We start from the raw sequence: 10,965 nt of genomic DNA on the forward strand, positions 1-10,965 counted from the left end.
TTCCTCCATGAAGGATTGTAAGTGTTTCCATAGGATTCTCCCATGTAATTCACTTCTTCCATTCCAGGATTCTCAGGATCATAAGCTTCTTCTTCAGAGGAAGCTTCTTTAGTACTGCCGGATGCAGCTTGCATTTCAGTCAAACTCTGAGAAATCATATTGACTTGCTGAGTCAATATTTTATTCTGAGTCAATATGGCATTCAAAGTATCATTCTCAAGAAATCCTTTCTTCTGAGTCATCCCATTATTCACAGGATTTCGTTCAGAAGTGTACATGAACTTGTTATTTGTAACCATCTCAATGAGTTCCTGGGCTTTTGCAGGCGTCTTCTTCAGATGAAGAGATCCACCAGCAGAGTGGTCCAATGACATCTTGGACAATTCAGACAGACCATCATAGAATATACATAGGATGCTCCATTCTAAAAGCATGTCAAAAGGACACCTTCTGATCAATTGCTTGTATCTTTTCCAAGCTTCATAGAGGGATTCACCTTCCTTCTGTCTGAAAGTTTGGACTTCCACTCTAAGCTTGCTCATCTTTTGAGGTGGAAAGAATTTGGCCAAGAAGGCATTGACCAACTTTTCCCAAGAGTTCAGGCTTTCTTTAGGTTGTGAGTCCAACCATGTCCTAGCTCTATCTCTTACAGCCAAGGGGAAAGCATAAGTTTGTAGACCTCAAGATTAACCTCATTGGTCTTAACAGTGTCACAGATTTGCAAGAATTCAGCTAAGAACTGATGAGGATCTTCCAATGGAAGTCCATGAAACTTGCAATTCTGCTGCATTAGAGAAACTAATTGAGGCTTAAGCTCAATTTTGTTTGCTCCAATTGTAGGAATTGAGATGCTTCTTCCATAGAAGTCAGAAGATGGTGCAGTAAAGTCACCAAGCATCTTCCTTGCATCTCCACCATTATTGTTGTTTTCGGCTGCCATGTTTACTTCTTTTTCGAAAATTTCTGTTAGGTCATCTCCAGAGTGTTGTGCTTTAGCTTCTCTTAGGTTCCTCTTCAGAGTCGTTTCAGGTTCAGGATCAGCTTCAATAAGAATGTTCTTATCCTTGTTCCTGCTCATATGAAAAAGAAGAGAACAGAAAAGAAGAGGAATCCTCTATGTCACAGTATAGAGATTCCTTTATGTGAGTAGAAGAATAAAAGAATGAGGTAGAGAGAGAATAAGAAGAATTCGAACACAGAGAGAGGGAGAGGGTTCGAATTTTAAGAATAAGAGAAGTGTTAGTAATTAAATAAAATAAATAGAAAGAGATGAGAGGGAGAGAGTTTGAATTTAAAAAGAAGGAGAAGAAAAATATTTTTGTTTTTATTTTAATTATTGGTTAAAATTCGAATTTATTAAAAGAAATAAAATAAAATTTAAAACAATTAATTGATTAAAAAGATTTTTGAAAAAGATGTTAATTATTTTCAAAAATTAGAGAGAGAAATAGTAATTTTTTTAAAATCAAACAAAAACAAAAAAAATCAAGTGGTTAATTGAAAAAGATTTGAAAATCAATTTTTAAAAGATAAGAAGTTAGAAAAGATTTTGAAATTGAATTTTGAAAAAGATATGATTAAAATTTATTTTGAAAAAGATTTGAAAAAGAAATTAAAAAGATTTGATTTTTGAAATTAATGTTGATGACTTGACTAACAAGAAACTAAAAGATATGATTCTTAGAATTTAAAGATTGAACCTTTCTTAATAGGCAAGCAACAACTTGAAATTTTTTTTGACTCAAAATATTAAATGTTAGCAATAATTTCGAAAATACGAAATAAAAATAAGAACAAGATTTTAAAAATCAATTTTGAAATTTCGAAAATGTTAAGAAAAAAATGAAAAAGATTTGATTTTTGAAAAAGATTTGAAAAGATAGAATTTTTAAATTGAAATTTTGACTTGACTAATAAGAAACAACTAAATTTTTAAAATTTTTGACTAAGTCAATCCAAAATTTTGAAATTTATGAGACATAAAAGGAAAACATATTTTTTTATTTTTGAATTTTTAATGAGGAGAGAGAAAAACAACTAAATGACTCAAGACATAAAAATTTAAGATCAAAACTAATAATGCATGCAAAAACACTTTGAATGTCAAGATGAACACCAAGAACATATTTTTGAAAATTTTTAAGAAAAGAAACACATGCAAGACACCAAACTTAGAAATTTTAAACTTTAGACACTAATAATTCAAAAATGCATATGAAAAAAAAGAAGAGACACAAAACAAGAAAATTTAAAGATCAAATAAAGAAAATCATCAAGAACAACTTGAAGATCAATGAAGAACACAATGCATATATTTTTGAAAATTTAAGAAAGATTAAAATATGCAATTGACACCAGACTTAAAATTTGACACTAAACTCAAACAAGAAACACAAATTTTTTGGTTTTTATGGTTTTATTGATTTTTTTGTATTTTTCAAAATTATTTTGGAAATAGAAAATAAAGAAGTTCAAAATTTTTAATCAGAATTCCAGGATTCATGTAATGTTAGTCTAAAGCTCCAGTCCAAAAGAATTAGACATGGCCAATGGCCAGCCAAGCTTTAGCATAGAATTATAAATGAGAATCCCAAAGCTGATGCAATGTTATTCTAAAGCTTCGGTCCAACAGAGTTAGACATGGCCAGATGGCCAGCCAAGCTTTAGCATAACAAATACATACAACAGTCTAATGAACATGATAAATTAAAGTTTCGGTCCAAAAGATTAGACATGGCTTCATAGCTAGCCAAGCTTTAACATACCATCATGAAGCTCGAAGATGGAATTCATTCTTAAATATTTTGATGAATTTTTCGAAAACTAAATATATATTTTTTTTAATTTTTTTTTTGAAAATAAAAAATATAAAAAGCTTAAACATAAAATAAAATTACCCAATCTAAGCAAAAAGATAAACCGTCAGTTGTCCAAACTCGAACAATTCCCGGCAATGGCGCCAAAAACTTGGTGGACAAAATTGTGATTCACACTTTTCACAACTCCGAACAACTAACCAGCAAGTGCACTGGGTCGTCCAAGTAATACCTTACGTGAGTAAGGGTCGATCCCATGGAGACTGTCGGCTTGAAGCAAGCTATGGTCATCTTGTAAATCTTAGTCAGGAGGATTCAAATGGTTATGAGGTTTTGATAATTAAAAGATAAATAACACATAAAATAAGATAGAGATACTTATGTAATTCACTGGTGGGAATTTTGGATAAGCGTTTGGAGATGCTTTGTTGCTTCTAAACCTCTGGTTTTCTATTGCCTTCTTCCAATCATGCGTGCTCCCTTCCATGGCAAGCTGTATGATCCTCTCGGATGAAAAATACCAGGTACGATCTCTGCACGGCTAACCAACTGTTGGCTTTCTCGTCTCGGATGAAAAATACCAGGTACAGCTACCGCACAGCTAATCATCTGTCGGTTCCCACTAGCGTCAGAATAGGACCCTTATCCTTTTGCACACTGTCACTGCGCCCAACATTCGCAGGTTTGAAGCTCGTCACAGTCATCCCTTCCCAGATCCTACTCGGAATACCACAGACAAGGTTTAAACTTTTCGGATCTCAGGAATGTTGCTAATGGTTCTAGCCTATACCAAGATGATACTAATCTCACGGACTCGGTCCGTGTATTAGATACCCAAGAGAATATACTCCGGCTGTCGTCCAATAACTACGTTGAACATCATGTAGACCGCTTGTGGTTGTCAGGCACGCAGATCTTGGCTAAGCGAGTAACGAAGATAGTGGGTGATTGTCACAGGTCACCCCTTCATTCTGACTTAACTGAATTAAGTACAAGAGTATATCTTGGAGAAGAAGTAGGCGTGAATTGAAGGAAAAACAATAGTACTTGCATTAATTTATTAAGAACAACAGAGCTTCACACCTTAATCTATGTGGTGTAGAAACTCCACCGTAGAAAATACATAAGTGAAAAAGGTCTAGGCATGGCCGTGAAGCTAGCCTCCAATGGAGGTTCCAAAGTGTCAAATTTATATAAGATAAAATTTATAAAATAAATCTCTAAAAGTAGTTTTTATACTAAACTAGTTACTAGGGTTTACAGAAAATGAGTAACTAAGTGCAGATAGTGCAGAAATCCACTTCCGGGGCCCACTTGGTGTGTGCTTGGGCTGAGCATTGAAGCTTTCACGTGCATAGGCTGTTCTTGGAGTTAAAAGCCAGCTTGGGTGCCAGTTTGGGCGTTTAACTCCAATTCTGGTGCCAGTTCTGGTGTTTTACGCCAGAAAGTTTTAGGCTGGCTTTGAACGCCAATTTGGGCCATCAGATCTCGGGCAAAGTATGGACTATTATATATTTATGGAAAGCCCAGGATGTCTACTTTCCAAAGAAATTCAGAGTGCGCCAATTGGACTTCTGTAGTTCCAGAAAATCCACTTCGAGTGCAAGAGAGTCAGAATCCAACAACATCTGCAGTCCTTTTTCAGCCTCTGAATCAGATTTTTGCTCAGGTCCCTCAATTTCAGCCAGAAAATATCTGAAATCACAGAAAAATACACAAACTCACAGTAAAGTCCAAAAATGTGATTTTTGAATAAAAACTAATAAAAATATAATAAAAAATAACTAAAACATACTAAAAACTATCTAAAAACAATGCCAAAAAGGGTATAAATTATCCGCTCATCACGTACGCGTGGGCATGCATGTTGGCCCATTTCGCGTATGCACTTCCCTTTTTGCGTACGCATATGGGCCAGCCCGAGGTGCATGTATGCGTATGGGAATGTATGCGTACGCATACAATGGAGAAGCTCAAAAAAACTGCTAAGTCCAGAATTTTTAGCTTACACACCAAACTTTGATCGAGCATAACTTCCTCATTTTAAAACATTTTTCCTCCGTTATTAAAATGGCATAAACATCTCGGACCAAATTTTATTTCCAAATGAGTTTGACACAAATCGGAGGTCCAGAGTAGGCGAAAAATCACAATTTTCACAAAAACAAACAAACCTCAATTTTCAAAACATACTCTTTCTAAACCCTTTAAAACCAACTCAAACCTTAGCCAATTCAGTATTTACCACATTCCAACCTCTTTATTCAATCCACAACAAATCAATCTACCATTTTCATGAATCTCAAATCAACAATTCAATTAAAACAACATCCAATCTTTCAAGCTCAATAATCAACAAAACCTCATGTTCAAGCACTATATACATTACCATCATTCATTCAATCACCAATCATCAACCATATACTTACTGTCCTTACCTCTTTTGGGCCTCCGGCCCGAATCCACGGCCTCCAGCCCAATATTTCATCAAATCAATATACATAAACTCATCACCATAGAGTTCACTATGCACTACCGATTTCAATCAAGACAACAACAATGCACAATTCCACAATCCTTATCTAATGTCATCCACTACGCATATAATGCCAATCAATCATACTGTTCAAGCTTAATCCTAGGGGCACCTAACCTAGGAATTCACATCATATCACACGGTACTTAAATGAAACTTAAACCGTACCTTAATGACGGCAGTTCACACCCAAACTTGAATTCTTTTCACCAAGGCTCCCAAGCTTAAACCACCGCATCAAAGTTTCACAAGCAAATTGAATCTCCCCATTGTGCACCAAAATCCCCAATACTCTAACATAACCAATTTTCTCACTAAAAATCAACCTAGGATTCATGTAATCTAGTAAATCACAAGGGTTAGTTATTCCTTATCTCAAACCACAGATCCTTGAGCAATACTCACAAGGTAATCAAGGCTAGTAAATCATTAAACAACCAAAACCACAAAATTACTTGAAATCCACAACCAAAATCTTCAAAGGGGAAAATAAAAACTAGGCAGAGGTCATAGAGAAACTCACCACAACACCTAGATAGAATCGAAGAGGGCGAGAAGAGCGATGCGTGACCACAAATGGCTCGTCGATTGGAGCTCCGTAGCTCAAGTTACAGTGGTTTGAAGTTGGATGTGAATAGTGCCACCAAAACCCTTTTTCCCCTTCTTCACAATCCGAGATCTCTCTCTTTCTTTGAACGAAATGAGCTGAAAGCTCATTAATGAGGACTATATATATTGGACTTGGTCCCAATATGGGTCCGGTCCAACGGGTTAGCCCGTTGGCCCAATTTTGGGCCAAAACCTTTAAGATTAGAGTTTTAAATTGTATTTTAAATATTTCTATCTACCCAAATTATAAATTCTTATTTCTTAACGTTGTTCACTTCCAATTAATTTTCCCAGCCGCAGTACCAAACAGATCTCAGCCAGTACTGCCGGTCAAATTTTCAGTGCGCATTTTTATGCAGAAAACTATGTTTTCCGACCCAGAAAAATCCACTGAGTCTAAATATCATATTCAAATTATCAAATTCCGATTGCTAAATTTTTTAACCATGTTTGCTTATGTTTAATTTATTATTTAATTAATTATGGTTTGACTGGGTTTTATACCAAAAACTTGGTGCACAAAATTGACTCCGCAACTTTTGCACAGATAGGCCGGCAAGTGCACCGGGTCATCCAAGTAATACCTCAGGTGAGTGAGGGTCGATCCCACGAGGATTGTTTGCTTGAGCAAGCACTAGATACCTTGTAGATCAAAGTCAGATAGATAGAAAAGATGATTGTTGTTATGAAAAACGCATAAAACAAACAAATAAATAAAACGTTACTAGGTAGGTGTGAAACCAATGGTATGAGAACGGTTCTGGCTTTGGAGATGCTTCTTCTTTCTGGATCGACTTTTCACACCATCTACTCCAACTTCTGATTGATTCATTCCATGGAAGGCTGTGAATGACTAACGCCGGGTCAGCAGTCATGAATCTCCTCTGCTTCAAACCAAACACCGGGTCAGCGGTCATCCAATCTGAACGAGGGTGAAGCTCTAGCAGTCCACTCCTTTGGTGATCCTACTCAAAGCACTACAGACAAGGTTGGATCTTCCGGATCAGAGAACTCTGCTCCAATGATTCTAGCCTATACCACAAAGGCCCTAATCGTCCCATACCTTGGCTGAACTGATGTCTCGAGACGTCTCCAACGAAGTCATGGATTAGCTGTCTAAGAGATGTATAATCAAGCTTGTGGTTCAATACTATCCCATCAAGGACTTGCAAGAATCCATGTAGAATAGGGATGACGGTCATGTTACACTCCCAATTCATTAGGATGAAGAACGAAGATACATCTTAGAATAGAATCAAGCATAGATTGAAGTAGAATAGTGATATTATTAATCCATAAGAATCAGGAAAGCTCCTAACCTTAACCTAAGAGGTTAGTGAGTCATACTATACAAAAGCAATGAAAGGTTCAAATGGGGGAGGAAAAAGATCTTAAACATGGGTGATCTTCTCCTATATATACTAATCTGAAAACTAAGAATTATAGAAATATGATAGACTATACTTAGAGGTGCAACAATCCACTTTCGTGGCCCACTTGGTGAGTGTTTGGGCTGAGTTTGGGGTGTCTCCATGAGCTAGTACTCATTAGGGGCGTTGAACGCTGGCTTGGGACTCCCTTTTGGGTGTTGGACGCCAGCTGCTCCCTTTTAGGCGTCGAACGCCAGGAATGGGGTTGATAGCTGGTGTTGAATGCCAATTTTGAGCCTTCATTTCCAGAGCAAAGTATAAACTATTATATGTTTTTGGAAAGCCCTAGATGTTAGCTATCCATAGTTGTTGAGAGAGCACCATTTGGACTTCGGTAGCTCTAGAAATTCTCCTTCGAGTACACGGAGGTCAGATTCTGGCAGCATCTGCAATCCTTTCTCCGTCTCTGAATCAGACTTTGCCAAAACTCCTTAATTTTAGTCGGAAAATACCTGAAACAATCATAAAACACACAAACTCAAAGTAGAATAAAAGAATATGAATTTTGCACTAAAACCTATGAAAATAGAATAAAACTTAAACAAAATATCATGAAAACTATATGAAAATGATGCCAAAAAGCGTATAAAATATTCGCTAATCAAATGCCTTCTAAAAATCCTCTTGCTCTACCTCGAAAGCAAATACCGATTAGAGATAGCCGAAACTCTCTCCTATTGAAGCACAACAAGGGAATGACAGCATATAATGCCCTTGAACTCAAATAGCAGGCAATCTCACCAAACATAACCCCCTTCCCTCTCGAAGTTGACTCGGTGCCTGTGACGAAGCCCCAGCGGTGTATTGGTAGATTTCACTTTAATAACACCTCGTTGTGAGTATAGTTCTACCAACAACAATCCTCGGGGGGTCAAATTTAGAAGAAGGATTTGGTTGTCACAAGTTCAACCCCAATAGAAATAACCGAAGTATTCAAACCCCGGGTCGTCTCACAAGGAATGGGAAAACATGTACTTCGACATTGGTTAGAAATCCGGGGTTGTGAGTTATGAGCATGAAAATAAATGGAAATCTTAACAAGCAAGTAATCTTAAATTGCAATAAACTAATTCAACCACCTAAGTAAAACTTGAGCAATTCCAATGAACAAGCAATATTCTATTTAATTCTACTTAAACCAAACAAGTAACTATAACTAAGGCAATCGAAATTGGAAATTGGGTTCAAATATGAATGATAAAAACAACTCTTGACTAGGCATGGGAATTGGGATCACAATCCTTGTCCAACAACTATATCTTGACAATTATGAGGAACCAAGCTCATTAAGTCTACCCCCAAAGTCTTAAGTACGTGATATCTACCCCTAGACTTGAGGTATGTCAAATGGCTTTGGCCACATCAACCCATAAGTCCCAACCTACCTACTAATTAAATTAGTAGTGGGTTGGCGTCAATGAGTATCAAATTGACCACCAAGGGCTCTGAAATCATCAAATCTATTAGACCCAATGACTCAAGTTTACCCAATTCCCTTGACCTAGGCCAAGAGTGGAAAAGACTACTCCATAATCAAAGTAAACAATTCATCAAACACTTGGTAAGCATTAATAAAAGATATGTTCAAAATAGAAATCAAATTGAATTCCACAAATACCCACTAACAATTATCAACATACAATCAAGTAATCAACAAGATTAAATATAAAAATCATCAATGTAACATCAACAAGTCAAGATTCACAACATTCATGAAATGGGTATAAGATGACAATTGACAAGAATCATAAAACTATCACTAAATGTAAGCAAGATTGTAACAAGGAATTCAAATTTAACAATTAAAACTACAATTAACAAAATCCAATTCACAAATCAACAAGAGAAGATCAAAATTGAAACTAGATCTAGAGAGGAAAAAGGGTTTCTCTCTCTAGAATAACCAAAGAACCAAAAACTAGCTAAAAATTGTGTCCTAGTGTGAAATTGAGTCATCTCTCCTTTTTCCCCTAGCATCCTTGGATCTTTTCCATGCAGAAACAGCTTGAAATTGGGCCTCCTTGGCCTCAGAAATTGCCAGGCACGATTTCTCTTAATGAGGTCACGTGCAGCTTCCCACGCGTGCGCGCCAAGTGCGTGCGCGCGCCGATTGCTTTCATGATCCACGCGTGCGCGCCAGTTGCGCGTGCGCGTCAATAGGAATCTTCCAGTCTGCGCGGATGCGTCCATCCTTTCGCGCCGCTTCCAGCCAATCCCATCCACGCGTGCGCGTGGAGTGCGCGGACGCGCCGATACTGCTGCTCCCAAGACTTCAATTCTTCATGTTCCTCCCTTTTTGTACATGCTTTCTCCCTCTCTTCTAAGTCATTCCTACCCTATAATTCCTGAAATTACTCAACAAAAATATCACGGCATCGAATGGCAATAGAAGAGGATTAAAATATGGCAATTTCAAGGCAAAATAAGCATGTTTTTCATCATAGAGTAATATTGGGAAGTGAACACAAAACCATGCATTTCTTGTGAATAAGTGTGAGAAATATTGATAAAATCCCCCAAAATAGGCGCAAGATAAACCACGAAATCGGAGTTTATCAAATCTCCCCACACTTAAACCAATCATGTCCTCATGCTTAAAAAAAATAAAGAGACCAAAGATTATGATGGGAAAGGATTTATGAAATGCTAAGTACCTAAACGGATGCATGCAACTAAGGTAAAATCATCTACCTACTTGGTCAAAAGTGAATTCATCCTTCAAGAATACATGTGAGCATATAGGGTGAAAATAGTATGCAATTCATGAATCCTACCAAATTGAACATCACCATAGAGTGCATATAACTTGCTAAACAAACGCTTGTGAAAGCCGGGAGCAAGCATTGAGCCTCGAACCCTCACCGGAAGTGTATCCGCTCTATTCGCTCAAGTGTATAGGGTTCACCACTCAATCTCCTCCTAATCATGCTTTCCAAGATTTGTCTTTCATCTAATCAATCAACAATTACTTAATGCATGCTTACAAGTATCATGAGGTCTTATTCATGGGTTGTAATGGGGCTAGGGTGAAGGTAAGGATGTATATGGCTAAGTGGGTTTAAAATTTGAGTCCTTGATCAACCTCGGATCCCACTAGACACCTAAAACAACCTATACAACTACAATACATTCCTAGCTACCCTTGAATTTTACCCTTTTTACATACTCATGCATTCTTTGCAATCCACCTACTATATGCATTGTTTTTATTACTTTATCTTGGGGCATCTTTTTTTTCTCCTTTCATTGCCCTTTTTTCTCTTTTTTTTTTTTTGTCATCATCCCCTTCTCTTTGGGGGTTTCTTTGTGAACCAAAGTGTCAATGCATATGGTGTAATCATTTAGCACATGAGTATGTTCCCAAAATCCTAGAATTTTCAATTACACTACAATTACTTGCCTATATACCTACCTGAATTTCCAAAGTATACCCCCCTATTTGAATGATACACATCCTAACTCACCTAAGCTAATCAAGGATTCAAATTCAGGGACATTCATGGTTTTTCACTTAGGGTTGTTGATGTGCTCTGTTTAAGAACAAGAGGGTTTATCAAAGGTTCAAAATTGGTTA

General features: G+C 36.9%; 1 non-coding gene across 1 annotated transcript; it reads left to right on the forward strand.

Moving 5' to 3' along the window:
• The first annotated feature begins 428 nt into the window (after positions 1–428).
• LOC112739295 (small nucleolar RNA R71) lies at positions 429–536 on the forward strand. Its single transcript, XR_003170227.1, has one exon. It is a non-coding gene; the product is annotated as a small nucleolar RNA R71 (small nucleolar RNA).
• Positions 537–10,965: the final 10,429 nt, after the last annotated feature.

The sequence above is a fragment of the Arachis hypogaea genome, chromosome 13 (assembly GCF_003086295.3).
Source record: "Arachis hypogaea cultivar Tifrunner chromosome 13, arahy.Tifrunner.gnm2.J5K5, whole genome shotgun sequence".
In the NCBI taxonomy this organism is placed as follows: domain Eukaryota; kingdom Viridiplantae; phylum Streptophyta; class Magnoliopsida; order Fabales; family Fabaceae; genus Arachis; species Arachis hypogaea.